General features: G+C 42.0%; 1 long non-coding RNA gene across 5 annotated transcripts; it reads right to left on the reverse strand.

The window, feature by feature from the left end:
- Positions 1-24,794, reverse strand: LOC148000938 (uncharacterized). 5 transcript variants are annotated; one of them, XR_015638755.1, is made up of 6 exons: positions 24,598-24,794; positions 22,426-22,549; positions 12,352-12,495; positions 11,863-12,048; positions 10,259-10,391; positions 9,089-10,147 (listed from the first exon to the last, which is right to left on the reverse strand). It is a non-coding gene; the product is annotated as an uncharacterized LOC148000938 (long non-coding RNA). The 5 variants fall into 5 exon arrangements; XR_015638757.1 differs by having other exon boundaries at positions 9,135-10,147; positions 11,863-11,972; XR_015638756.1 differs by lacking the exon at positions 11,863-12,048 and having other exon boundaries at positions 9,135-10,147.
- Positions 24,795-26,224: the final 1,430 nt, after the last annotated feature.

Below are 26,224 nucleotides of genomic sequence, written 5' to 3' on the forward strand. Positions count from 1 at the left end.
CTATCTCCAGGATTGTCTCCCTTTATTATTTCTTTATTGTTTTTATTTACAGTTTTTGATCCTGAATTGTTTTGTTCAATTACTTCAACTGTTTGGTTGTGTTTTTCTGTGATTCTTTAAGGGATTTTTGTGTTTCCTCTTTAAGGGCTTCTATTTGTTTACTTGTGTTGTCCTATATTTCTTTAAGGGACTTATTTATGTCTTTCTCAAAGTACTCTATCATCATCATGAAATGCTATTTTAAATCCAAATCTTATTTTTCTGTGTGTTGGGATATCCAGGATTTGCTTTGGTGGGAGAACTGTGTTCTGATGTTACAAAGTAGTCTTGGTTTCTGTTGCTTAGGTTCCTGTGCTTGCCTCTTGCCATCTAGGTTTCTCTGGTGTTAGCTTGTCTTGCTGTCTCTGACAGTGGATTGACCCTCCTGTAATTCTGTGTCTCAGCACTCCAGGTCTGGGTACAGAGAGATGGGTCACAGGGTCAGCTCAGGGAGCAGGCAGAAATTGGAAGGATCCTGTCCCAGACTGCTCCAGGCTTCCTGTGCCCAGACAGCTCCAGGCGGGTTCTTCCAGTGCCAGGAATATGCGCAGAAGTGGTGGTGTTACTTGAGCTGTCAGGATTGTCCACACTTCTGAGAGTCCAACTCTTTTCCCAAGGGATCTGGGTACAGAGAACTATGAGAAAGGGTGAAGGCCATGGTCTTGAATTTTAAATTGTATTCTAAAAGTAAAAGATTCTGAAGACTGTTACTCACCAAATACTCCTCAATTACAAATTTTGTTTACCAGGTGATGATAAAGTGTCCATAAATGTATTTTGGATCTGGCTAGGATGCGTGATTGAGTTGGACTTATGTAAGTGACCCATGGCCTTTAGCTAATGCTGGTTTACATTTTGAGTATTTTCTCCTTGGCTCCTGAATTCAAAATCACATGTTTATTTCCAGACAGTGTCTGGTGTTGGAATGGGTATCTCAACTCCTTACATATGCAGTATGATATGTTTGGAGAGGATTCTGTCCTTCTTGTGCTGTATTTAGCACAAAATTGCCTCACTGAATGGGCCTGTTAAAGTCTCAATTAAATCATTTTGGTTGATCAACTTCTGTCTTATTTAGGGTTTCCATCGCTGTGAAGAGACACCAAGACCAAGGCAAGTCTTATAAGAATATTTAATTGGGGCTGGCTTACAGGTTCACAGGTTCAATTCATTATCATCGAGGTGGGAGCATGGCAGCATCCAGGCAGGCTTGGCAATGAAGGAGCTTAGAGTTCTACATATTCGTCTGTAGGCTGCTAGGAGAAAACTGGCTTCCAGGTAGCTAGAAGGCACACTTCCTCCAAAAAGGCCACACCTACTCCAGCAAGGTGGCACTCTCTGGGCCAAGCATATTCAAACTACCACAATCATACTCATGCACACATACATGCTGGGTTGTGCAAATTGCCAAAGTAAACTGAAAGCCAGCATGAATTGCTGGCCTTTGTTTTTGATGAGTTTCCTTCTTTCTGACCACGTTTCAATGTGACTCTATCTCCTTCCATCTTCTTCAAGTATTTGTAAGTCTGAATTCTTAGATGACTGTTAGATAACAGTCTAACTCTTGTGGATTTTGCCTTGTTTGGGGGGAATTTGAAAAAAAAACCTGAAACACACACACACACACACACACACACACACACACACACACACACCCCACACAGACTCGTTTATAGACTAAACACTCACAAATTGCTGGCATTGACAAAGCTCCCTTTTCCCCAGGAAAGGCAATCACTACAGGAAAGAACAGATGAGAGAAGACCCTTGGAAAGAATTTCCATTTGTTCCTGAAGTCCAAAAACATATGTATTAACACTGAGCCATTGCATTCCATTGGCCCAGAAAAAAACCTAACGTTTTTAATCCTGTTTCTTTCCCAGAGGACAGTACTTTAACCAGTCATGGAGGTCTCACAGTTGCACTTCCTCTAGCTTTAGGGGTCAGCCTTTCCCATCTAGAGTCCTGTCTTGTCATTGACAGCAGAGGCAATCTAACTCCGAGTGTTTTTCATTGTCTCTGTGCTGCAGGTCATCCACCAAGGGCCATAGCTCTACCATAAAGCCTCACCATCATCGCTGTGCTAGTCATCCACACTCAGTCTGAGACAGTTGCATCTGAAGTCTGGAGTTTATTTCATAACCTGGTTTCATAAGGAATATTAACAAGACATCCAGGTCCAAGAGATGCTATAACTAATGCCTCATCATACATTAGGAAAGGAGCAGTGTGCTTTGTGAAAGTTTTGCTTCGTTAAAACAGGAGCAGAGCAGGAGGAAGGCTATGGACCCTCAAGACATTTGGTTCCTCATGTGGCCTCCAGAGGGCGCTGCTGCACTCACTAGTGTTCCTTCTTCCTTTGAAGATCTCCACCTGCTCACCTCATCCTTCTTGCAGCTGGCTGAGTATTTAGCAAAGGAAAGGGACAAGAATCAGATATTCAAAACTTTCCAGGCTCCTGTTTGCAGCATTAGTTTTTGTCTGATCGGGAGACCTCTCCAGCAGACCCTTCTTCACAAGAGCTTTCAAGCCCTCGCTTTCCTCAGCTATATTCCTACCTATCCTGTTCCTGAGAGTTCCAAGGCTCAACCATGCTCCTGGTGCTCCTCCCTGTGCTGGGGATAAACTTTCTCCTGAGTGAGTACAGCTTCCTTGTGGTCTCTGCATCTCTGCATTCTGACTGTCCTCACTGAAGACTGCACTGAACTTACTGATCTAATATTCCTTTCCAGGAGATGCCCAGGCTCAGTCAGTGACTCAACCTGATGCTCATGTCACTGTCTCTGAAGAATCTCCTTTGCAGCTGAGATGCAACTATTCCTACCCTTGGACAACTTCACTGTTCTGGTATGTCCAGTACCCACAGCAGGGGCTGAAGATGCTCCTCAAGTACTATTCAGGAGACCCCGTGGTTCAAGGAGTGAATGGCTTTGAGGCTGAATTCAACAAGAGTGACTCTTCCTTCCACCTGCGGAAAGCCTCTGTGCACTGGAGCGACTCGGCTGTGTACTTCTGTGCTCTGAGCGCACAGTGTCTGAATCTGTAGGGGGAGCTGAACACAAACACCCATTTCAGGGGATTCTCAGACTCACGATTTCTAGTCTTGAGATTTTGGAAGCATTTCTTTGGACTTGGTGAGGAGAGAAGTTGAGCAGTCCCAGCTGTCTTTGCTCAACTAATTTCTACCTAAAATATCCACTGTCTGACTTTGTCTTAGAAGTCCTTTGTGTATTTTCAAAATTTTCTAATGTTCAATGATAATTCTTTAGAATAAAGGAGACAAGTGTTATTGTCCATGAGAACTATTTTCTGAGTGGACATTATTTCGAGAGTGACTAGACTAAATGGCTGATAGTGAAATACCAGAATGTGGACATTAATTTGTCATTTTATGTGTTTGCCTATACAGAAATGAAAGGAACGCTCCTCAATTTTTGTCCTGAAATTTGCCTTCTCTACTCAGTCTTTCATGCTGAATTCCTTGCATATTCTTCTCTCAATGCTAAATGTACTGATGAGAATTGGTCATAATATTTAAGTACTTCCATTTCGGAAAGAATTTGTTGCATTGTTAGTTAATATAAAAATTTACCAGAACCAGGAATTCTTAGAAATCTGTCATAATTATGTCATTTCTCACAACCACTAAAAATAAAAGAGAAGAATAATGAATTCCAGCTCATTGGTATTTTTTCCAAAGCAATCTTCACAGTTATAAATGTGTTCTTCTATTTTTGTTGTCACCTTAAATTCTTCAAATCCACTTGAAAAATTGTAGTATGATTCCTTCTGCGACTTTATTTTGCATACATTTGCATATTTTATATGCACTGTCTTCTCCCTGGTGTGTATGATTTCACCATGGGAACATCAGAAATCGATTCTTTCATCCTAACATCTCCATGTCTTGCTGAAATGCAGACAGGAGTCGCAGTGCTAGCACAGTAGTGCTCGCTGGCTCCAGGACAGAACCTTAGTTTCCTCTCCTTCTATCGGTGATGATTGTACAAGAAGATATTTTACTTCTATGAACACAGCCTTGGAGGGTGAATACTCAGGAGTAAATAAAATGCAAAAATGAAAAGTGAGAGAGAATTCTGAAGCTGTTGCTTGGCTTGAGAAATGCAAGTGAGTAGACGCCATGTATCCATGAGCACCTGAGTATGATTTGCAGCGCACACATAAATGTTGGGCACGGTGGCCGTACTGAGAGGTAAGAACAGACAGATCCCTATAGCCTGATACTCAACCATCAATAATGAACTGCAGGTATCAGTGAGAGAGCTTGTCTAAAATATACAAGGTAGATAGCTTCAGAAAAATGACATCCAAGATTGACATCTGAGCTCCTCACGAATATGCACATATGGATAGCTAAACAAACATATTCCTGCACATACATAGTATTATATTATATTACATTATATTATATTATATTAATCCCAGCACAGAGTTAATACCTACCTCAGTGGTTTATGTTCCCGAATGAAAGTCACACAAACAGCCTTTAGATTGTAATATGCCTTAAGCAGTACAATAGCTGGATGACTGTCTATCCTCTACGCTGTTAGAATCTACCTCCCAACAATAACTCTGAGTTACAACTTACTAATTTCTATGTTCCATGTTGACTGCTTTTGACCAAATTGACCAGCCCTCTGGGTCATGTTCTCCTGGTCCCTTATATGGTGGCACTGCTTCTCCCTCCTCACATTATTACCCCTCCATAGCAACTTCCATGTCATCCTCCTTCCTCCTCCTGGTAGTTCCAAGCCCAGGAAGCCTAAACCACACCAATGTCTCTCCTTCCCAGCTATTGGCTACAGGCATCTTTATTTACCAATCAGAATTAACTGGGGGTGTACTCCCAGAAGCTACAGGCAGACCCTCTCATCAAAACAATTTTGGTGGACCCAATTGGAATACAAGCTACACAGACACAGACACAGACACAGACACAGACACAGACACAGACACACACACACACACACACACACACACACACACCTACCTCTTCAGAATATGAGAAACAATATACAAGGTTTTTCACCAGTCTCTACATGTACACATGAGCATGCAAATGCATACATACATACACACACATGTGATTGCATATACCCTGCACACTTAATTTGTGGCAAGCTCGCCACTGGACAAAGAAAATGTTCTAATCTTATCTACAGACTAAAATCTGTCCAAAAAAAATGGATGCAGGGAAGTGGCTTGTCGAGCTCTGCCATTACAGGGAAGGCAACTCTTTCATAATCCCTGCTTCATAAAACATCTGTCAGACATACTGGGACAGAAAATGGGTACTCCAACATTGTAGAGACGATTCTAGGGACTGTCCAGCCAGTCTGCTTGTCTCAGCCACTTGTATAATATTTGGAAGCTGAGTTCCTGCCTACCCAGGTAAAATTTATTCCTCATGTCTCTGATGAGACTGAAGACTATATAGTTATAGTCTTACTATAAGCTTAAGTTGTTTAGGATTTAAGATGATTATTTAGGTCTAAGAAGGTCTTAGCATGGTAATGCTATTTAGGATAAAAATATATTTAGATAAAGAACTCTAAGTATATCTATATAGGATGGATAATTTTACTTAGTTACCAAATTATATTTACTGGACCTTTAAATTGGGAATCTTCACTCTCTTGTATCCCTATTAGTCTTTGTGTCCTGTATTTTCTGGATGTTTTAGGCTAGGAGCTTTTTATGTTTTACATTATCTTTGACGGTTATGTCAATGTTTTGTATGGTATCTTCTGCCCCTGAGATTCTCTCTCTTATCTCTTGTATTTTGTGTGTGATGCTTGCATCTAGGACTCCTGATCCCTTCTTTAGGTTTTCTATCTCCAGGGTTGTCTCCCTTTGTGCTTCTTTATTGTTTCTATTTCCATTTTTAAATCCTGGGTGGTTTTGTTCATTTCCTTCTCCTGTTTGGTTGTTTTTTTCCTGTAATTCTTTAAGAGATCTTTCTGTTTCCTCTTTAAGGGCTTCTACTTGTTTACTTGTGTTGTCTTGTATTTCTTTAAGGGAGTTATTTATATCCTTCTTAAAGTCCTCCATCATCATCATAAAATGTGATTTTATACCTAAATCTTGCTTTTCCAGTTTGTTTGGATATCCAGTATTTGCTTTGATGGGAGAAATGTACTCTGACGTTGCCAAGTAGTCTTGGTTTCTGTTGCTTAGGTTCCTGGGCTTGCCTCTCGCCATCAGGTTGTCTCTGGTGTTAGCTTGTCTTGCTGTCTCTGACAGTGGCTTGACCTTCCTGTAGTCCTGTGTGTCAGCACTCCTGTAGACCTGTTTTCTTTCAATGGTACCTGGGAACAGACTAGATGATTTCCTCTTGGATCGGGAATGTGGGCAGAGAGTAGCCTACTCTGAATTCTCAGGAGTGTCTGCACTTCTTAGGGTCCAGCTCCCCCCCCACAGGGTTTGGGTGAGGGGAGCTGTGTGACCAGTTCAGTTCAGTTCTGGGCGCAGGCTCGACCCAGCCTATCAATGAGGGTGCTGGGTACCCGGAAGAGAATAGGGGACAAGAGACACAAAGAAGGACGCCAAGACAAGAGTCTGATCAAGGTGACAATTTTATTTATCGCAAGGCTGAATTTATACCATAACAAGGGTAACAGAGGGACAGGGGAAGTGTGACACATTTACACAGGCCAAGGACACAATATTCGTATGGTCAGGGAATGGGCTGATGTTGATAGAATGTCAGAAAGTTCACAGGTTTGTCATATTAGTCAGCAGGATGTTGGTTTTTCAGAAAGGTTACAGGTCATCACATTGGGCGTCTTGACGTCAGATGTACTTGTCAGCAAGAGAATTTTATCATATTATTATTCATCTTGACCTCCAGATCTGTATTAGTCTTCAGCAGCTGGCTGGGGATTTTCCATAAACCCAGTCATACTTAAATCTAACCATAATAATAACATCAATAATGGAAGGCTTCAAGGGCATCGCTCCCAACACCAGCAGGTTTCTGCTGCTGACTGATCCTATACTCCTGTATTCAGAGGCGCTATGCAGTTTCATCTTGGGCCAGAGATGTGTGCAGATGTGGGCAGAAGTGGCGGTCTGTCGTGCGGTCTCAGGATTGTCTGCACTTCTGGGTGTTCAGCAATCTCCCCCAAGGGATTTGAGTGCAGGGAGATGTTGGATCAGTTCAGTTCAGTCCCGAGATCCTTATGTTTCTTTTTAAAGGCATGGTTATTGTTATTTCATCTTTCTCCTTCTCCTTCTGTGTTGACATCCTTTTCTTTCCCAACTACCCTACCCTGACTTTGTTTTTCCTATTTCTCCCATTAAATTTTGCTTGTCCTGGTCTTCCTTACTCTAGTGCTTCTCCCCAAACACATGCTCCCTTGTACCTTTCTGGTCTCTGTGGTTACACCAGGTTATATACTTTATTTGAAAATTTGGAGCTAGGAACCTCTACCATTTCCTATGGAGTTAGGAATTCAGTGGCAGAATATGTGGCCATTGTCTTTCCAAGTCTTGGTCAAGTCATTCATTATAATCATTTCTAATTCCATCGATCTTCCTGCAAAGTGTATGATGCCATTTTTCTTTACTTTGAAGAACATCCCATTACATATAGATACCACATTTTCATTATGCTCAGTAGTTGAAGCACATTAGGGTGTTTCCATTCCCAACATACTGTGAATAGAACAGAATTGAACATAGCTAAGCACGTATCTGGAGTGGGAGGTAGCATTCTTTGGACATTAACCAAAAGGTGGCATTGGTAGGTCGTGTGGTATAGTTATCTTTAAATTTTTGAAGATTTTTCACACTAATATCCAGAGCAGCTTCATCTCCTCCAGCAATGAATGTGGGTTCCTTTCCCCATAGCTACCACTAGAAATTCCTGTCAGTTGTTTTACTTTGTATGTTTTTACTTGAGTGAGGTGAAAGTTCAAAGTTGTTTAAATTGCATTGCCCTGGTTGCTAAGGCTGATGAAAAAATTTCAGATATCTTTTAGCCATTTTTATATCTTCTATTGAGTTCTCCATCTAGACACCCTTGTCCTCTGACTTCTGCATTTCCTTCACCAGGAAGCAAAGGGCTGATGTAATGAGGCTTGTGAGGATGGCCTGAAGTGACTTTGTTGGTTGTGTGAGTTCACTAGGGGGCACTGCAGGGTTCCTAGAAATTACTTTTTCTTAAGTTTCCCTGAGGTTTGAAGCACTGAGAAGTGACATAAGGACATAAGGACATCCACTCAGAAAGCAAGTAGTGGGGATGATGAAGTGTAGCTACCTAGCACTACAGCCATTAGCACTGGGTCATTCTGTATGAAAGCAGAGATAACTAGAGCCTGTTTAAAGGACAAATCTCTGAACAGATTTAAACAAAATAGAAACTCCTCTATTATGAGGTTGGGCGCACAAGAGAAAAAAATCTCCACTGCTTTCTGTTTTTTAGTTTTACACCTAAAATTTCATAAAATCAAAGAACGAGACATTAGTGCAATATCTTTTATATCATATGTAATAAATTTAATGTACATTCTAAATTAGAACGAAAAATAGCTACTTCTAGAACAGAAAGTTGGTCAATTTAATGTATGAAAAACTAGAAGGGAGTGGGCCTTACTTAATCTGACCAGTCGTCTGTAGCCTGTTCTGAATCAGTTGTGTTTTCCTAATGAGCACAGCAAAAGAAGCCAAGAGCTAGAAAACAAATCAGGGTGAAAACACAGACATGCCTTGTTTTTCTTAAAACTGTGTTGGAAACATTTTCTACGCATAAGAATATTTTAATCGCAAGAAATTATTTTCATTTTGTGTAGCACATTGCACGCTGATTTGTTACATTGTGTAATTTAAGAGTCCGATCAGGGCTTCTCTAATTGGGTACAATAATCACACTTAAGGGTGGGCCCTACGCTCAGCATTAGAAGACCAATATGGAATGAATCCAGTGGTGTCCTTGTGTCACATTTCTTAATTTGCGCTCTCCTTCCTTCCTTCCTTCCTTCCTCCCTCCCTCCCTCCCCTCCTTCCTTCTTTCCTTCCTTCCTTCCTTCCTTCCTTCCTTCCTTCCTTCCTTCCTTCCTTCTTTTCTTTTTCTTGTCATACTGGTCTTTCATCTCTATTTTAGGGTTACATGCCTTGTGTTTTTATGTTTGTGTGTGTGTGTGTGTGTGTGTGTGTGTGTGTTTGTCTTTCTTGCTGTTTTTATTTTAATTCTGTTTTAAGGGGTTTTTACTTGGTCCCCTGTTTGTTTGCTTTCTAAAGAGAGAAAAAGGAAGGCCATAGAGTTAGGTGGCTGAGGATGGGGGAAAGATCGTGGGCGTGATGGAGGAGACAATGGCCAGATCATAGTGTCTGGAAAAAACTCAGACAACAAAAGGTCAAACAGTCTCGCTGGGTTCTGCAAGGCTCCGCTTTACACACTGAGCCATTAGGTTCCCCACTGGCATTCTTCATTAATGCATTCCCCTTCCTCATGCATTTCCCCCAAACTCCTTATATTACACCTTACATTCGAAATCTAGTGTCCTGGGCTCTACATCAATGTCCTCCACAGTCCTGGAGCAATAACAGTGCAGAGTCATGAGGTGCAGGTGGGTGGAGCTCCTTGTTCAGATGAATGAGGGAGCTCAGTGACTCAGAGAGAACCTGTAGTCTGTGAGCACAAGTTGTCTGGGCACAAGACTGACCCCCTCAGAGCTGGAGAGAAGACATCCCAGCAAGTGGACAGGGGCCATGGAGAGGAACCTGGGAGCTGTGCTGGGGATCCTGTGGGTGCAGATTTGCTGTGAGTTGTGCTAAGTTCCTATTAGGGATTCTCCAGAAATGTCGGTGGTGGAGGGGGAGAAAGTAGATGAAAATCTCCTGTGCATTCTTCCTCATGGGTGTTTCATGGGGTATTTGATTGATATGGGTGGATACCTCTCTTTAATTCTGATTTCTTTTTCTGTTTCCAACAGGGGTGAGAGGAGATGGGGTTGAGCAGAGTCCTTCAGCCTTGAGTCTTCATGAGGGAAGCAGTTCTGTTCTGAGATGCAATTTTTCTATCACCACTACAACTGTGCAGTGGTTCCGACAGAATCCTAGGGGCAGCCTCATCAATCTGTTTTACCTGGTTCCAGGAACAAAGGAGAGTGGGAGGTTAAACTCAACATTCAGTTCTAAGGAGCGCTACAGCACCCTGTACATCAGCAATGCCCAGGTGGAGGACTCAGGCACCTACCTCTGTGCAGGGCAGGCACAGTGCTCCCAGTGAGCCTGCAGCCTTGCCACAAACTGCAGCTGTGTGTGAGACTGCAACCCCTGCCAGGGGAAGACTCTGCAGGAGGCTTTGCACAGCTGTGGCTTCATCAGATCTCCACCAATTATAGAGAATGCATTAGGAAAAATAAAAATCTCACTTCAGAAGAGCATAGTTAAATTCAGACTGAATGATAATGATTTGTAGAATATTAAATGCTCAAAAACATCAGTGACTAAAATATACACTGCATTTTATCAAATTCTTGTGCTACTGTCATAAAATAAAATATAAACCCCTCTTAAGTAGTCCTGAGTCATTTGGGTCATTTCCCAAAATGAGAACTGAGAGCAACTGTTTCCATCCTCTGTTTAGAGAGCACCAACAACTCTTCCAGCTAATCTGCTCAACATGAAGTTAATAAGAGTACTAATTCCTGAAGATATAATAAATTAAGTCATCAAAAGGCAAGACAAACAAATCTTATTATTAAATCAAGACATCATTTCTATTGTTTTTACATTTTAAAAATATAATACATTTAATTATGTATTATAAAAAATATTTTGCTTTAGAAAGAATCAAAGCCAAAAGTTAAATTATAAATTACAGAGACCTTATTTGCAACTTTTATCACAGTCCTGCTTTTAGCAATGGATCTACCAAAATGTTTATATGTCATATAATAATATATTTTCATATAATATATTATATATCTATAAGTAGTATATCTATATATATATTTAAGTATACACATGCAAAACCTCATTAAAACAGTGCTTTCAAAATAAAAAGTGAAAACCTCCCCAATAACATACAATATTGGACAAATTATTTAATTAAATAATTAAATGTAATCTTAACAACTGATTTTCCCCAAGGGTTGGCAGATTATATTGCACAGTTGACAACTCCTGCCTTGCCACTTTCTGTAAGGAACTGGAAACCATCCAGCCTTAGGCATTCACGTATTGTCTGTCCATTGCTGTTTTCCCTTTACAACTGCAGCTGAGTGGCTACAATGGCGATGGATTGGCTGAAACCTTTTTTTTCTGGAGCTTCACAGATTGACTGACCCCCTTGTGATTCAGACAGCTTCCATCCCTATTGCAACTACATGCCTTTAAAATACAGACTTTTCTGAGCTTCCTAGACAATAAACAATTCCTAATTGCCAGTAAGATTTCTGTGAGCATAGCTACAAGTGGTGTTACTAGAGTAATAGCCTTTGCAGTAAGAATTATTGATTCAGTCATCTCAGAGAGTTCACAATTAGCAACCACCGTAACCATAGATTCTTGGTAGGATATGGCTATTGAATTAGGTTAGATCTAAACATGGAATCATGGTCCAGAAATGTGGTACCCAGAACAGGCTTCCTAACTGATCCAATAGAGCTTTGTCCTAGTTCCATTCCTGATTAGCCTTGACTTGAAAGAGTTTGTCTCATAAACAAATGAGCTAGAGGACTACAGATAGCCATTTTAGATGTTTTCTAGACAAGATATAAAATGAACTTTTATTATTATTATTAATTTTAGTTTATTCTTTGGGAATCTCACAGAATGTGCCCTGACCATGCTCACCTCTCAATCTTCTCATAGCCATGCCTTCTCCTCTTGACCTCCTCCCACATAAAAGGGGGGAAATGTCCCTTTTGTATGGTCCATATCATCACCAAAGCATCGACAAATTCCTAGTGGCAATACCCCAAAAAGAGAAAGAATCTTCCTCCTCCTGCATCCATGCCAAAAACCATCATCTGAAGAGAACTATGAGGTGTCTGGAGTTAGTTTTCCCATTCCTTACCCTCCCATACTGCAGTGCTGTGGGCCAGCTCTCCATCATCCATAGCTAGTGCCTCTGTGTGACTGCCACTAAGGGGAGGGGCCAACTCCTCCCGTAGTCTTGGGCAATAACATGGCTTCAGGCAGCACCGGCTTAGGTGGTAACATAGGTGAAGACATAGCACTGACCTTGGGTATATCAGGACCAGTGACCAGCTCATGGCCCTCAGTGACTGCATAGTCGAGGAACCTCAGCGTGGTCTCCGGTGGTTTACATATACTGCTCACCTCAACATGGCTCCACGAGGGAGCAAAGCCCGAGAACTTCACCAAGGCATCAGACAGTAGTACAGACTGTATAAGTCCTCATGTTTCTCAGGCTTTTTTGCAGCCTCGGACAGCAGCATGAACCTCCAACAGCAGCATGGAGTCCTGTGGAATCACAGACCACAGTGGTTATTCAAGGGGGCTCAATCCAAAAAGTGAACCCTTCCTCATCTTGGGCCTCTGACATTGCCTAGAACCAGGAGGTATCCTCCAGCCAGGGATTAGGCTTCTGTCTCCACCTCACTCCTGCAGGAACCATCACCTCTTGTTAAATCCACCATTTTCAGTTATGTATGTTGGGTCTGGAAAGGACATGGTCCAATCTGTCTACCAACAAGAAACAAGAGCTCCAATCTGTGTAACATGGGTACTTGGAGCAAGCAAGACACAGACTGAACAACTGTTATTCTGTTTTTTATTGAAGATATATGGTTTTCATGTAATCTATCCTGACCAGAGCTTTGCTTCCGTCATCTCCTACCAGTACCTCCTCACCTCCCCACATATAGAACTCTACACCCTCCCTCTATTCTTAGAAAACAAGCAAGCAAATAAACATATCAGAATGGAACAAAAGAAACAACCAGAAAAAAACACAACCAAATAAGATGCATGAGAAGCACAAACACATGCAGAGACATGTGCACAAAAATCCATAAAAACACAAATTTCAAAACCATCATGTACAAGAAAATGACAAATATGGTAAACAATGCCCAGACAGAACATCCTGAGAGGAGAAAATATTTCTGAAAATACTTTGAATTTATATGAGTTTGCCATCTACTTCTGGACATGAGGTTGCCTTCAAGTGTGGTTTATGTACACAGTCGAACTCTGTTGGAGAAAACTAAGTTTTTTTGTTTTTTGTTTTTCTGACATTGTCAATTGGAGACTTCTTGTTTAGGCCTGAGCATCATGCCCATTTCCTCCTGTTGTAAACGAAACTCTATCTGTATTTGATCTGTGCAGGCCTTGTGTAGGTTGCCGTTATTACTGAGTTCACATGTAAATCACTCTTAATGGTTCTAAAAGGCATTATTTCCTTATTGCCTTCCATGTCCACTGGATCTTACAATCTTTCTGCTTTTCTTCTATAAAATTACTTGAGGGAAGAAGTTCAATGAAAACATTCTATTTAGCACTGGAAGTTTCAGAATCTCTCATTTCTGTGCATTTTCCAGTCATGGACTAGTAGGTTTCTCTGTTTGTTTCCATCTACTACAGAGGATGCTTCCCTACTTATTTCCAAACAAGACAATGATCTCAGGCTATAGCAGAAGTCATTAGAAGTCAGTATATTGATACATGCTTTAGGAGAACAATATGTGGTTTTCCCAGGGTCTATGCCCTATCTAGTTTGAGGTTTTTGTCCACCACAGAAGAATGAGGCACAGGTTCCTCCTCATGGAGTGGGCCTTAGTTCCATTCAGAGGTAGTCCAGTATCATTTGTGCCATTATTGCACTAGTGTACCATTTAGGCAGGTCAACATTGTAGGTCAAAGTGTTTAGAGCTGTGTTTGTGTTTACCTCTCTCCTCTGACAGTGTTCAGAGTCCTTTCCTATACCATGAACATTATTAATCCACAGGGCTGAAAACTCTAGTTAGGCAACAGCCTGACATTGCCATTTTTAATGGGATATGTATGTATTGTCTTCAACAACACTGTGTTACCATCAGTTTGTGGAGAGAAACCAATAGCCTTGAAAACTAGGAAATCGCTTGAGTTTTTTTAAATATTTCCATGGGGCACCTTTGGCTAACAACTCAGATGATACCCATTCTTGGAACTGGTGGATTCACTTGTTGGTAAGTGATGTCTACTTGGTTCTTTGTCTCCCTGTTATTTGATAATTTCATTTAGATTCCATTTACACATGCACACGCACACACAGATGAATGTATTTATTAAGAAGCTTCCTCTGTAGCAGGTTCCATATGACGTCTCAGTTGGAGCTTAGTTTCTCTTCCTCTGTCCCCTCCCTTATCCTCTCACCCCTCCTACTTCCTGTTTAGTCCTCCTGTTCCATACTCACTCTGTCTCTTTTACTATCTATTCTATTTTTCCTCTACTCAGGAAAAATAATCCCTCTACCCTAATCACTATCTTATTCTGAACTTCTGTAGGAGTAAAGATTGTAGGAAGTCTATTGAAGACTTAAAAGCTAATATCCACATTTAAGCAAATACACACTATATTTGTTTTGGGGGTCTGGGTAACATGACTCAGGATGATTTTTTTCTAGTTTCAACCATTTACTTGTAAATTTCATAGCTCAATACTGAGTGATATTTCATTGTGTATATGTACCACATCTTCATTACCTATCCTGGGATCTAGGCTGCTCCCAATTTCTAGTTATTATGAATTGAAGAGCAGAAAACAAGTGTTTCTGTAGTAGGACAGAGTCCTATGAGGATGTGCCCAATGTGGGGTAGTTGAGTATTGAAATGCATCTAGTTCTGTCTTCCTGAAGAACATCGCACTTGGTTCCATAGTGGCTGTCAAAGTTAGCACTCTCTCCAGCAGTGGATAAGTGTTCCCTTTACACTACATTTTCACTCACATAAGGTATTTATTTTATTGATTTTGGTCCTTATTACTGATGTAAGGTGAAATCTCATAGAGGTTTTAATTCACATTTTTCCTGAGGTCTAAAGATGTTGAAATTTTCTTTGAATATTTTTCAGCCATTTGTGTTTTATATTTTGAGAACATTCTGTTTAGATCATTCCCAGTTTTACTTAGGTTGTTTCTTTTCCTGATGAGCAGTCTTTTTATTTTTTATTTAATTATATTAGATATAATTCCTTGTACTAGCTGGTTTTGTGTGTCAACTTGACACAAGCTGGAGTTATCACAGAGAAAGGAGCCTCCCTTGAGGAAATGAGGAAATGCCTCCATGAGATCTAGCTGTAAAGCATTTTCTCAATTAGTGATCAAGGGTGGGAGGGCCCATTCTGGGTGGTGCCATCCCTGGGCTGTGTTGTATAAGAAAGCAGGCTGAGCAAGCCAAGGGAACAAGCCAGTAAGCAGCATTCATCCATGGCCTCTGCATCAGCTCCTGCTTCCTGACCTGCTTGAGTTCTGTCCTGACTTCCTTTGGTGATGAACAGCAATGTGGAAGTGTAAGCTGAATAAACCCTTTCCTCCCCAATTTGCTTCTTGTGCATAATGTGTTTGCAGGAATAGAAACTCTGACTATGACAGTCCTATATCATATGCATAATTGATAGTGATAATTTCTCCTTCCATAAAGTCCCATATTGTTCAAATCATGGCCTATACACAATCTTTTCAGTTTCATGAAGTTCCACTTATCAATTATTGTTTTTAGCAACTGTGCTATTGATGTCCTGATCAGAAGTTTTTTCCTGTACCAATGATTTCAAGACTATTCCACATTTCTCTGTTAGATTCAGAAGATCTTTACATCTATTCATGTCCTTGTTCTATTTATACTTGAGTTTTATGGACTTATGTCTGGTCTTTAATTATATTCCCTTGATCAACATGTCTGTTTTAATGCCAATACCATGCTCTTTTTCTGACAATAATTTTGTAGAACAACTCAAAATCCAGGATTGTGATATCACAAGCAGTTCTTTTATTGTTCTTGATTGTTTTAGCCATCTGTGTTTTTGGTGTGTCATATGAAGCTGAAGTATTTTTCTACTTGTGTGAAGACTTCTGTTGGAATTTTGATGCAGATTGCATTGTATCTGTCTATTGCTTTTTGTTAGGATGGCCACTTTCACTATATTAATCCTGCCAACCAATAAGCATGGGGTATCCTCTCTGATTTCTTCTGTTTCTTCTGTGTTTAAAATTGCTACTATATACATTTTTCATTTACATTGGTAGAGTTTATACAAGATATTTCTATATTTTTGAGACTATTGTGTTGTTTCCATGATTTCTTTCTTAATGTGTTTGTTTTTACTATATGGAAGACTACTGAGTTATACATGTTTCTTTTCTCTCTTGCTGCTTTGCTGAAAGTGTTATCAGCTGTAGGAGTTCCTAGGGGAGTCTTTAACATATAAAAATCATATAATTGTCAAGTAAAGATACTTGACTTCTTCCTTCCTTATTTGTGTCTTCTTGATCTTTAATTGTCTTATAACTCTAGCTAAGATTTCAATCACTAAATTGATTAAATGGACAACTTTGTATGGTTCCTGATTTTGGTGGAAATGCTTTAAAATTTGCTCCATTTAGGTTGATTCTTGGTTGTGAGTTTGCTGTATATTGATTCTTTATTTTGTTGAGCCATGTCCCTTGTGTCTAGTCTCTTCAGGACTTCTATTATGAAGTCATGTTTATAAAAGTATCTCTTATTCGCCAGATGTAATTGTAGTCTCTGGAGCTTACTGCCTGTGTATACTAGCCTCAGTCTAGTCCTGGAAGCGTGGGAGCATCTTCACAGAAGCGGGGCCAGGGGGAAGTATGGAGAAGGGGAAAGGGGGATAACATTTGAAATGTAAATAATAAAATATTCAAGAAATATAAAATTTAAAAAAAGAAAGGGGGTGGGGACACAGAACTGGGTTAGACTGGAAAGAACAGATAAATACAATCAAGCTTCATTGCATAACATTCTCTAAGAACGAATAAAATGAGAAAAGGTAGATAAATTTTATCAGAGGTGCATTTGAATGTGTATATTCTTTTATATATGCTCACCACACTAAATACCGTAGGATACAAATAGTTCAGTAGCACTAGTGATTTCAGGCATCCACTGGGGACTGGAGACCTGCCTCCTTTGTGGAGCTTCCAAGTTTCTTTACAATGTGCTGTGTAGACCTCTGTGGCACAGGTTGAAGGGAAATCAGCAGAGGGCGCTGCCGCTTCAGATGTGGTTAACATCTCATTCACATGGTTGTTTAAAAGGACAGACTCACTGTGCAGACAGAGGTCCTTGTCTCTGAATGAGGAGTTTGAGGAGATCCTGCAGAGGACTTGCCCTGTGACTTTGGTGCCCTCAAGGACCAAGTGTCATTTCTTCTATGAACATGCTTCCTGACACCTGCTCTGTTCTCGTGCTCCTCCTAATGCTCCGTAAGTTATATTTAACTCTAAGGGTTAATAATGTCCGTTTCTTACAACTCTAGAAGTCTTTAGTGTTCCTTCTCAGATAAAAAAGTAATTCCTCTGTATTTATGCATTTATGTACTTATTCATTCATTTTTTTATTATTTATTTTCAGGGAGGAGCAATGGAGACTCAGTGACTCAGACAGAAGGCCTGGTCAGTCTCACAGAGGGGTCACCTGTGGTGCTGAACTGTACCTTTCAGACTGCTTATTCAGATATTTCCCTGTTCTGGTATGTGCAATATCTCAATGAAGCCCCTCGGCTACTCCTGAGGAGCTCCACAGACAGCAAGAGGACCGAGCACGAAGGGTTCCACGCCGCTCTCCATAAGAGCAGCCCCTCCTTCCGTCTGCAGAAGCCCTCAGCACAGCTGTCAGACTCTGCCCTGTACTACTGTGCTGTGGAGACACAGTGAGGGAGACGGCAGGGGAAGCTGCACATGAACCAACGGTGCAGGAAGGCTGAGGAGAGGGAAGGCCGGGGGAGGGAGGCTATGTGCTTTGGCTAAGTGATTGTTTTCCTAGCTGCTTAAAAAATACCTACAAATCACAGGTCAAATTGCTAGAAATGTAGGTATTTGTGGTTATTTTGACAAGATAGGATGGATGTCAGTGCTAGTAAGAACCCAGGTTTTGATCCCCAGAAATAGCGCCAGCCCTCTCCCAGAAAATACCTCCAGGGACACCCTACCATGGAACTTAGCTCTACCTGGCTGTCTTACAAAATTGAGTGATTTAAGTTTTCCAACGATCGTCTGTTATTACCCCATGAATTTATGACAAATGAAGAACATAAACTCTAGCTTTCAAAATCTGCTTCAGTCTCACTCCATAAGTTATGTACATTTTTCCTCTCCTAGGTACATCTTTCAAAGATTCCCTCCTTATTCCTGTCTCAGTTCTTGTCTTTTGTTGTGAAGAGACACCACAATCAAGACAATTTACAAAAAGGGCATTTAATTGAGGGTTTAATCACAGTATCAGAGGGTGACCATTATGATGGGGAGTGTAGCAGTCAATCAGTCAGTCAGGCAGGCAGGCAGGCAGGCAGTCATGGCCCTGGAGCAGTAGCTAAGGGCTTACATCATATTACAAGCAAGGGGCAGAGAGAGGGAGAACTGGGCCTGGTTTTGGCTTTGAGATTTCTAAGATCACCACCAATGACATGTTTCTCCTGACAAGATCTCACCTCATGATCCTTCCTAAACAGTCTACCAGCTAAGAACAAAACATTCAGATATTTGAGCCTATTGGGGCCATTCTCATTCAAACCACCATACTCCGTGACAGTCTTCACTTAGTGAATGTGCTCATGAAATACAGCTGGTGGAGCTTTCAAGATGATGCCCGGAGAGGGAGCTCCTTCCCTCCCTTCCCAGTTCTACATCTTGTGAAGGAGGGAGCTTGTGTATCGAGAAAACTCTCCCCATTAATGACCACTCTCTTCCTCCATTGCACTTTGACTAAATCCTGATAATGTGGTGTAGCCACTCACCTGGGATTTGGGTTCTTTGATAATATGGGAAAGGAGAGAAAGGTTTTGAATCTTCTCAATTCTCTAAACAAAATATTAGTTTAAACTCAAATGCTCTGGTATTCATGTTTATCTCTTTCTAAAGAAAGAAAGACCTGAAATTTAAAAAATAAAAAAACAAACTGTAATGTGTGTTAAGAAAGACTCAGTTTCAACCCTGAGATTTCACCTCACACCAGTGAGAATGGCTAAGATCAAAAACTCAGGGGACAACAGATGCTGGCGAGGATGTGGAGAAAGAGGAACACTCCTCCATTGTTGGTGGGATTGCTAACTGGTACAACCATTCTGGAAATCAGTCTGGAGGATCCTCAGAAAATTGGACATTGAACTGCCTGAGGATCCAGCTATACCTCTCTTGGGCATATACCCAAAAGATGCCCCAAAATATAAAAAAGACATGTGCTCCACTATGTTCATTGCAGCCTTATTTATAATAGCCAGAAGCTGGAAAGAACCCAGATGCCCTTAAACAGAGGAATGGATACAGAAAATGTGGTACATCTACACAATGGAATATTACTCAGCTATCAAAAACAACGACTTTATGAAATTCGTAGGCAAATGGCTGGAACTGGAAAATATCATCCTGAGTGAGCTAACCCAAACACAGAAAGACATACATGGTATGCACTCACTGATAAGTGGCTATTAGCCCAAATGCTTGAATTACCCTAAATGCCTAGAACAAATGAAACTCAAGACAGATGATCAAAATGTGAATGGTTCACTCCTTCTTTAAAAGGGGAACAAGAATACCCTTGGCAGAGAGGAGAGAGGCAAAGATTAAAACAGAGACTGAAGGAACACCCATTCAGAGCCTGCCCCACATGTGGCCCATACATGTACAGCCACCCAATTAGACAAGATTGATGAAGCAAAGAAGTGCAGACCGACAGGAGCCGGATGTAGATCGCTCCTGAGAGACACAGCCAGAATACAGCAAATACAGAGGCGAATACCAGCAGCAAACCACTGAACTGAGAATAGGACCCCCGTTGAAGGAATCAGAGAAAGAACTGGAAGAGCTTGAAGGGGCTCGAGACCCCATATGTACAACAATGCCAAGCAACTAGAGCTTCCAGGGACTAAGCCACTACCTAAAGACTATACATGGACTGACCCTGGACTCTGACCTCATAGGTAGCAATGAATATCCTAGTAAGAGCACCAGTGGAAGGGGAAGCCCTGGGTCCTGCTAACACTGAACCCCCAGTGAACTAGACTGTTGGGGGGAGGGGGACAATGGGGGGAGGGTGGGGAGGGGAACACCGATAAGAAAGGGGAGGGGGGAGGGGGATGTTTGCCCGGAAACTGGGAAAGGGAATAACACTCGAAATGTATATAAGAAATACTCAAGTTAATAATAAAAAAAAAAAAGAAAGACTCAGTTTTCTGTACATAAAGAAGTGAATGTTATCTTACAGTTTATGGAGAAAAATGGAATGTCAAATTGTGTTTCTACTCCAAAAACTCTTACTAATGGCCCAGCATAGAACAGAGTCTCTCAGGTGAGAGCTTGTCAAGACTGGAATGAGTGCTAAGTGTAATAAAAAATCCCAGTGTCAGGCAAGGGAACCCTCCTTTAAAGTTGTTGGTCAGAGGATTTCTAGAGTTTCTTCCAAATAAAATTGACTATTACCACTGCCATTGATTGCCTCATAGAACATGAAGGTAAGACCATTTTGTTTAGGGCACCATGTACTTCAGACATAGGGCTTGGAGGAATATATAACTAGAACTGCCCTGAAGACTCCTCCCTGAGGTGAGTTCTCACAGTGTGCAGAGATGTTCTGTAAGACTCCACTGGAGAAAAGCAATGAATAATCATACCAAAATGTAAAGTCTCTGAAAGAAAACAATGACCAACGTGTCAGGATATCCACAGGGGTGTAATAGCAGCACTTCTACATTGGGAGAAGCTAACATATGCCTTACTGAACTTAAGGCACGTTCAGTAGGAGGGAACTTCAGCCTAAAACTCTAAACCTAGTAAAGTCCCCATGGCTGAGAATGTCATAGACGCTAAAGGAGAACCCACTCCAGCCGCTTTCCTAAATCAGTGTAGCTCCTAACTGTATTCAAAATATTTATAATTACACACAGAGACAAATGTAGTTTTCAGCCCTCATCAAAGAACTTTCATTTTGAAGCAGATGAGGCCACTACAGCGATGACAACTGACCCGAATGCAGAGTAAATGACTATGAGATGTCCAGTCCCAGTTGTGCTCCAGAGTCCCTTATCCAGATAGACTCCAGGTATAAGAAGTGCCAGTGGGGTGGTCACGTGGCATAGTCTTGAGTTTTAAACTGTGTTTAAAAAGTACAACAATTTGAAGACTGTTCTTCACCAAATGCCCCTCAATTACAATTTCACCCACCAGGTGATGAGGAAGTGGCCATAAACATATTTTGGATCTGGCTCGGTTGCATGGCTGAGTCCACAGTCTCTCCATTGTAGATGCTGCCAACATCATTTCTCAGCTTTTAGCCAATGCTGTTTTACATTATGAGTATTTGCTTCCTGGTTCCTTAACTCAAATCAAAGTGGTTTATTTCCAGACAGTGTCTGGTGTTGGAACCTGTATCTCTCCCCCCTCCCTAACTGCTTCTAATATGCTTTTCTGCTCTCACTGTTCACTGCTTCGACACTTTGTGCTCTCTGACCTGTCTAAGGAGGATTTGTCCTTAGTGAGCTGCCTTTGCAAAAATTGCCTCACAGAATGGACCTGTTAAGGTTCTCAATGCCCTCATTTTGATTGATCACGCACACACGCGCGCACACACACACACACACTGGGGGAGGCAGGCAGGAGAAGAAGAGGGGGAGGGAGAGGGAGATTAACCCTTGCTAGACTGAGAATTGTGGTACTGGAACAGGAAGTCGATTCTCATAACCACTGCCCACTGGTGTCCATGCTCTGCATAGTTTCCTCCTGTAGGCAGGACTTACAGTATGGCAGGTGGCAATCCTAAGTTATGTTGAATTCATAAGAAAGGAAGGCACTACACAGGTAACTAAGGCTCTCATCACTTTACCATTTGTTGATGGGACTTAGAGTTCACCAAACTGAAGATTGTCTGTGCTGGACTTGTTATTTTAAATGTACTTTCACAATGTTTATTTGAATATATACTTCTAAATTCACTTATTCATATGGAAACACATGTGCAATATTCCTAGCTGCATAAATCACACATCTTTCTCCGCATTTTGATGACATATTCTAGAAATCTAGTAACTCCTCAGTGTCTGAATTCTGTGTTCCTGGCTTTTGTTTGAAATGAGTAAAGAAGCTGTGATTTTATCACTGTATAATATTTTTCTCCCATTTCATTTCATAACTTTATATTCTTCTTTTTAAAACCTATAAGCCTTACAGTTAGACACACATTACCCTTTCCATGTGGATGATTACCAATCCTCCTTATTCACCCTGGGAAGGCAGCAGGAACAGAGGAAAGTCCACAGCAGTTGGGAACTTCTCAGTTCTCAGTTGAGCCTCTTGAGGACACTCCTCTCTGCAAAATGAACGGTTTTGCCATAGATTACAGTCAACTCAAGGAAACCTCCCATCTCTGCCCTGCCCTGCCATCCCCTCTCATCTTAACTCACCTCTCCCCATGGCATATTTAGCTTTATACTACCTGTGCTTACTACCCTATTTTCTTACCAACTCATTCTTGTCTTACTACCCCATTTTAGTTTCCTGGCTTTGGGAGGGTGAATGGGATAATAGTGGGTTCTGGAACGAGTTGTAGGAGGTGTTGGGAGGTGGTGGTCATGAGTGTATTATGTTCGTGTATGAAATTACTGAATAATTATTTTTTAAAACCTCTTCCACTTTCAGTAAATGTTCCGACAGAACATTTGCTCTACCTTACACAGAGGGTAGAGGCAGGCCAAGGAAAAGAAAATGTCTCTTCTTAGTTGTTTCTTCAGTGTTATTAGGATGAAGGTTTCTAAAGCTCCTTCAGCTCAGAGCAACCTCTGTGTACCTCATCGAACTCTATTTACTTCCTGGAAATCTCTCAGGAAGGAGTGAGCTGCTTTCTGCTCACCTTGGTGACCTTGTTGTGTACACGAAAGCTCAGAGAACCCTGTGAGTGTCACTGCCTCAGTAGGTGTTCTTCACAGAAAGAACAGTGTGTGGCTTTAGTCTGAACAGAGACCCTCCTGTGGCTGAGTTCCCCACACAGCACTGATGCTGTAGGAGGGGGCAGAGCCCAGGGGCGCCCCACCATGATGGCTGCACCCGTGAATGTTCAGCAGCTGCTCATCCCTTGTCCCTCAGGGTCCTTCCCTGCATGTGTGACACTCTCATCTGGGTCACCTGAAGCTCACACAGGAATTCTGTTTGTCTCAGGCATGGGGAGCTTTCAGGTTCAGTGCAGGAAGGGTGAACATCTCACCAAATGAGGATCCCCTGAGAATGGGACCAAGGGAGCTGGGTGCTCCTCTGCCCTGAGTCACAAGTGCTGAGGTGGACACAACCTGAGCCTTGCGGAGTAGGAGACCAGGGTCCCAGCCTCAGGCACTTTCAGGGGGGTTGGCATGGTCCCTGAAAGCAACAAGCAGAGAAAGTGCAATCTTGGGAAGTGCTTCATTCCTATGGGATAAATCTGAGCTGCCATTTACTTGTGTTTTGTTAGAAAAAGATATCTGATTCTTGAGGAACATTTTCACCGAAGAGTAAAAATTGTACAAAATTACATTAATGAATTCTGATCAAACTAGAGGTAATTAATTGTTTTAATACTGTATGAGACAACTACAGGCTTAGATGTCATAATGTTTACTGTGAGCTAGTTTTGAGGAGATTGTGTGTGTGTGTGTGTGTGTGTGTGTGTGTGTGTGTGTGTGTGTATGTGTGTTCTTACTGGTTTCATTTCTCAAGTAACCGTCATTATGGTGAAACTTTAAAATGCACTCCTGTGTTGTTATGAATGCAAGCCCATGGTTTCCTGCAGTCACCATGTGCACCAGCACACCAGGGCTGCTGCCCCACCCTGCCCCTGTCACTCTAGACTGCACACTCCTGCATTAGTTTCCCCAGTGTTCTTCCTTCATACACAGTCACCATTTTCTGCAGCATTTAGAACACATCTTGACTATTACAGGAGTGTCCCACATTTTAAAATGCATTCCAAAGCTAGGAAACCATTACACTTATGCTATATCTCTATTTTCTTTCTTTCTTTTTTTTCTTCCTTTCTTCCTTCCTTTCTTTCTTCCTCCCCCCCCCCCTCTCTCTCTCTCTCTCTCTCTCTCTCTCTCTCTCTCTCTCTCTCTCTCTCCCTACTGCAGTGATTTCATTTAAATTATTTCACAGTGAAGACTGGTTTTTGTAAGGTTTGTTAGTGAGTCTATGCCAATGTCAACCCATGCAGAGGTTCTGAGGAAGACAGATGAGAGCATCAGAATCCCTGGAGCTGGAGTTACAGGCAGCTGTGAGGCACCTGGTGCAGATGTTAGGAAGGGAACTAAGGTCCTACCAGGACAGCAGGCACCATTATCTGCTGACCCATCTTTCAGGCAGCAGTTCATGGTCTTTCGGGAGAGCACGCACCTGTTCCCTGGTTGTTGTTTCTCTGAGTTTCCAGGCTACTGTGCGGCTGAAGCATGTTCTCTTTGATGTGCCGGTCCTCCCCTGCTCCTGGTTTCCTAAGTACATAGAACCCCAGGGTCATCTCAAAATGTACCCTTCCCTCACTGTTCTCCACCCAGATTCTAGGCAGGTCTGGCTTGTGAGGAGCTTCAGACTCTGAAGTCAGGGAGGAAACAACACAGGGTATGGCCTCTTAGGGTTCCTGGGTGGAGCTGATGAGTCTCAGGAGGAGGGGTCACTTCACCATCCCCACTGTCACCACAGCCCAGGGGTTGGTTACTTGCTTCTGTCTCCAGCAGCCACACAAGCACCATGAAGAGGCTGCTGCGCTCTCTGCTGGGGCTTCTGTGCACCCAGGTTTGCTGTGAGTCTGGCTGTCAGCATTCAGGGCACCTGAGAGGATCTGGCTCAGCACATGGAGGGGTGGGGGTGAAGCTTAGGAGTCCTGCAGAGCTCCCACCTTCTCAGAGGACATGTTCAAGGCTCTGTGGGCACTGCAATGACAGTCATCAGTGTCTCTTTCTCTGTTTCTAATCAGGGGTGAAAGGGCAGCAAGTGCAGCAGAGTCCTGTGTCCTTGGTTCTGCAGGAGGGAGAGAACGCAGAGCTGCAGTGCAAATTTTCCACCACAGCAACTGAGCTGCAGTGGTTTTTCCAACGTCCTGGGGGAAGCCTGGTCAGCCTGTTGAACAATCCTTCTGGGACAAAGCAGAGTGGAAGACTGACATCCACGACAGTGGTTAAGGAACGAAGCAGCTCTTTGCACATTTCTTCCTCCCAGACCACAGACTCAGGCACTTATTTCTGTGCTATGAATCCACAGTGCTCCCCACACACCTGCAGCCTGTACACAAAACTTCAGCTGGGTGGGTGAGTGCCTAACCAGTCACAAGACATCAGGAAGCCACCACAGAATGTCTGCCAGGGTTAATATCATTTTTTTATTTATATTTGTAGAATTTTAACTTCATGTAAGCTTTGGCCTATGAGGTTAAGGACTTTGGTTTTTATCTTTATTGTTCAATACATGCTTTGTTCTGAGGCATAGATGTCCATTCTAGAACTAATAGAGAGGCTGACAGGAGGTTTGAATCAATGTGATCATTTAAGCCACACTGCAAAGACAGCTGCTGTGCTCTCTGCTGGGGCTTCTGTGCACCCAGGTTTGCTGTGAGTCTGGCTGTCAGCATTCAGGGCACCTAAGGATCTGGCTCAGGAAATGAAGAGGTGAGGGAAAGCTGCTCCATTGTTCTGCAGAGCACCCATCTTCTCAGAGGTCATGGGAGTGTTTACAGGGCTCCTGGATGCTGCAATGACAACCATCTGTGAAACAGCTATTTCTCTGTTTCTAATCAGTGGTGAAAGGGCAAGAAATTGTAAGGAGAAACGGAGTGGAAATCAAAGGCAGGCATCCAGGTAGTACTGCTGTGGATGGGGTCAGGGTTAGTGAAGAGAAATCAAACTGCAGCAACAGCCAGAAGATCAAGCCATGTAAGCTATAGGAGGCACAGAAAGGTGGATGCTCCAGCATTCTTATCGCTGCTATGAAAAAATGCAACCTAGAGGGTGAAAGAATGTATTGTGCTTTT

This window comes from Rattus norvegicus, chromosome 15 (assembly GCF_021556685.1).
Source record: "Rattus norvegicus strain SHRSP/BbbUtx chromosome 15, alternate assembly SHRSP_T2T, whole genome shotgun sequence".
Taxonomy (NCBI): domain Eukaryota; kingdom Metazoa; phylum Chordata; class Mammalia; order Rodentia; family Muridae; genus Rattus; species Rattus norvegicus.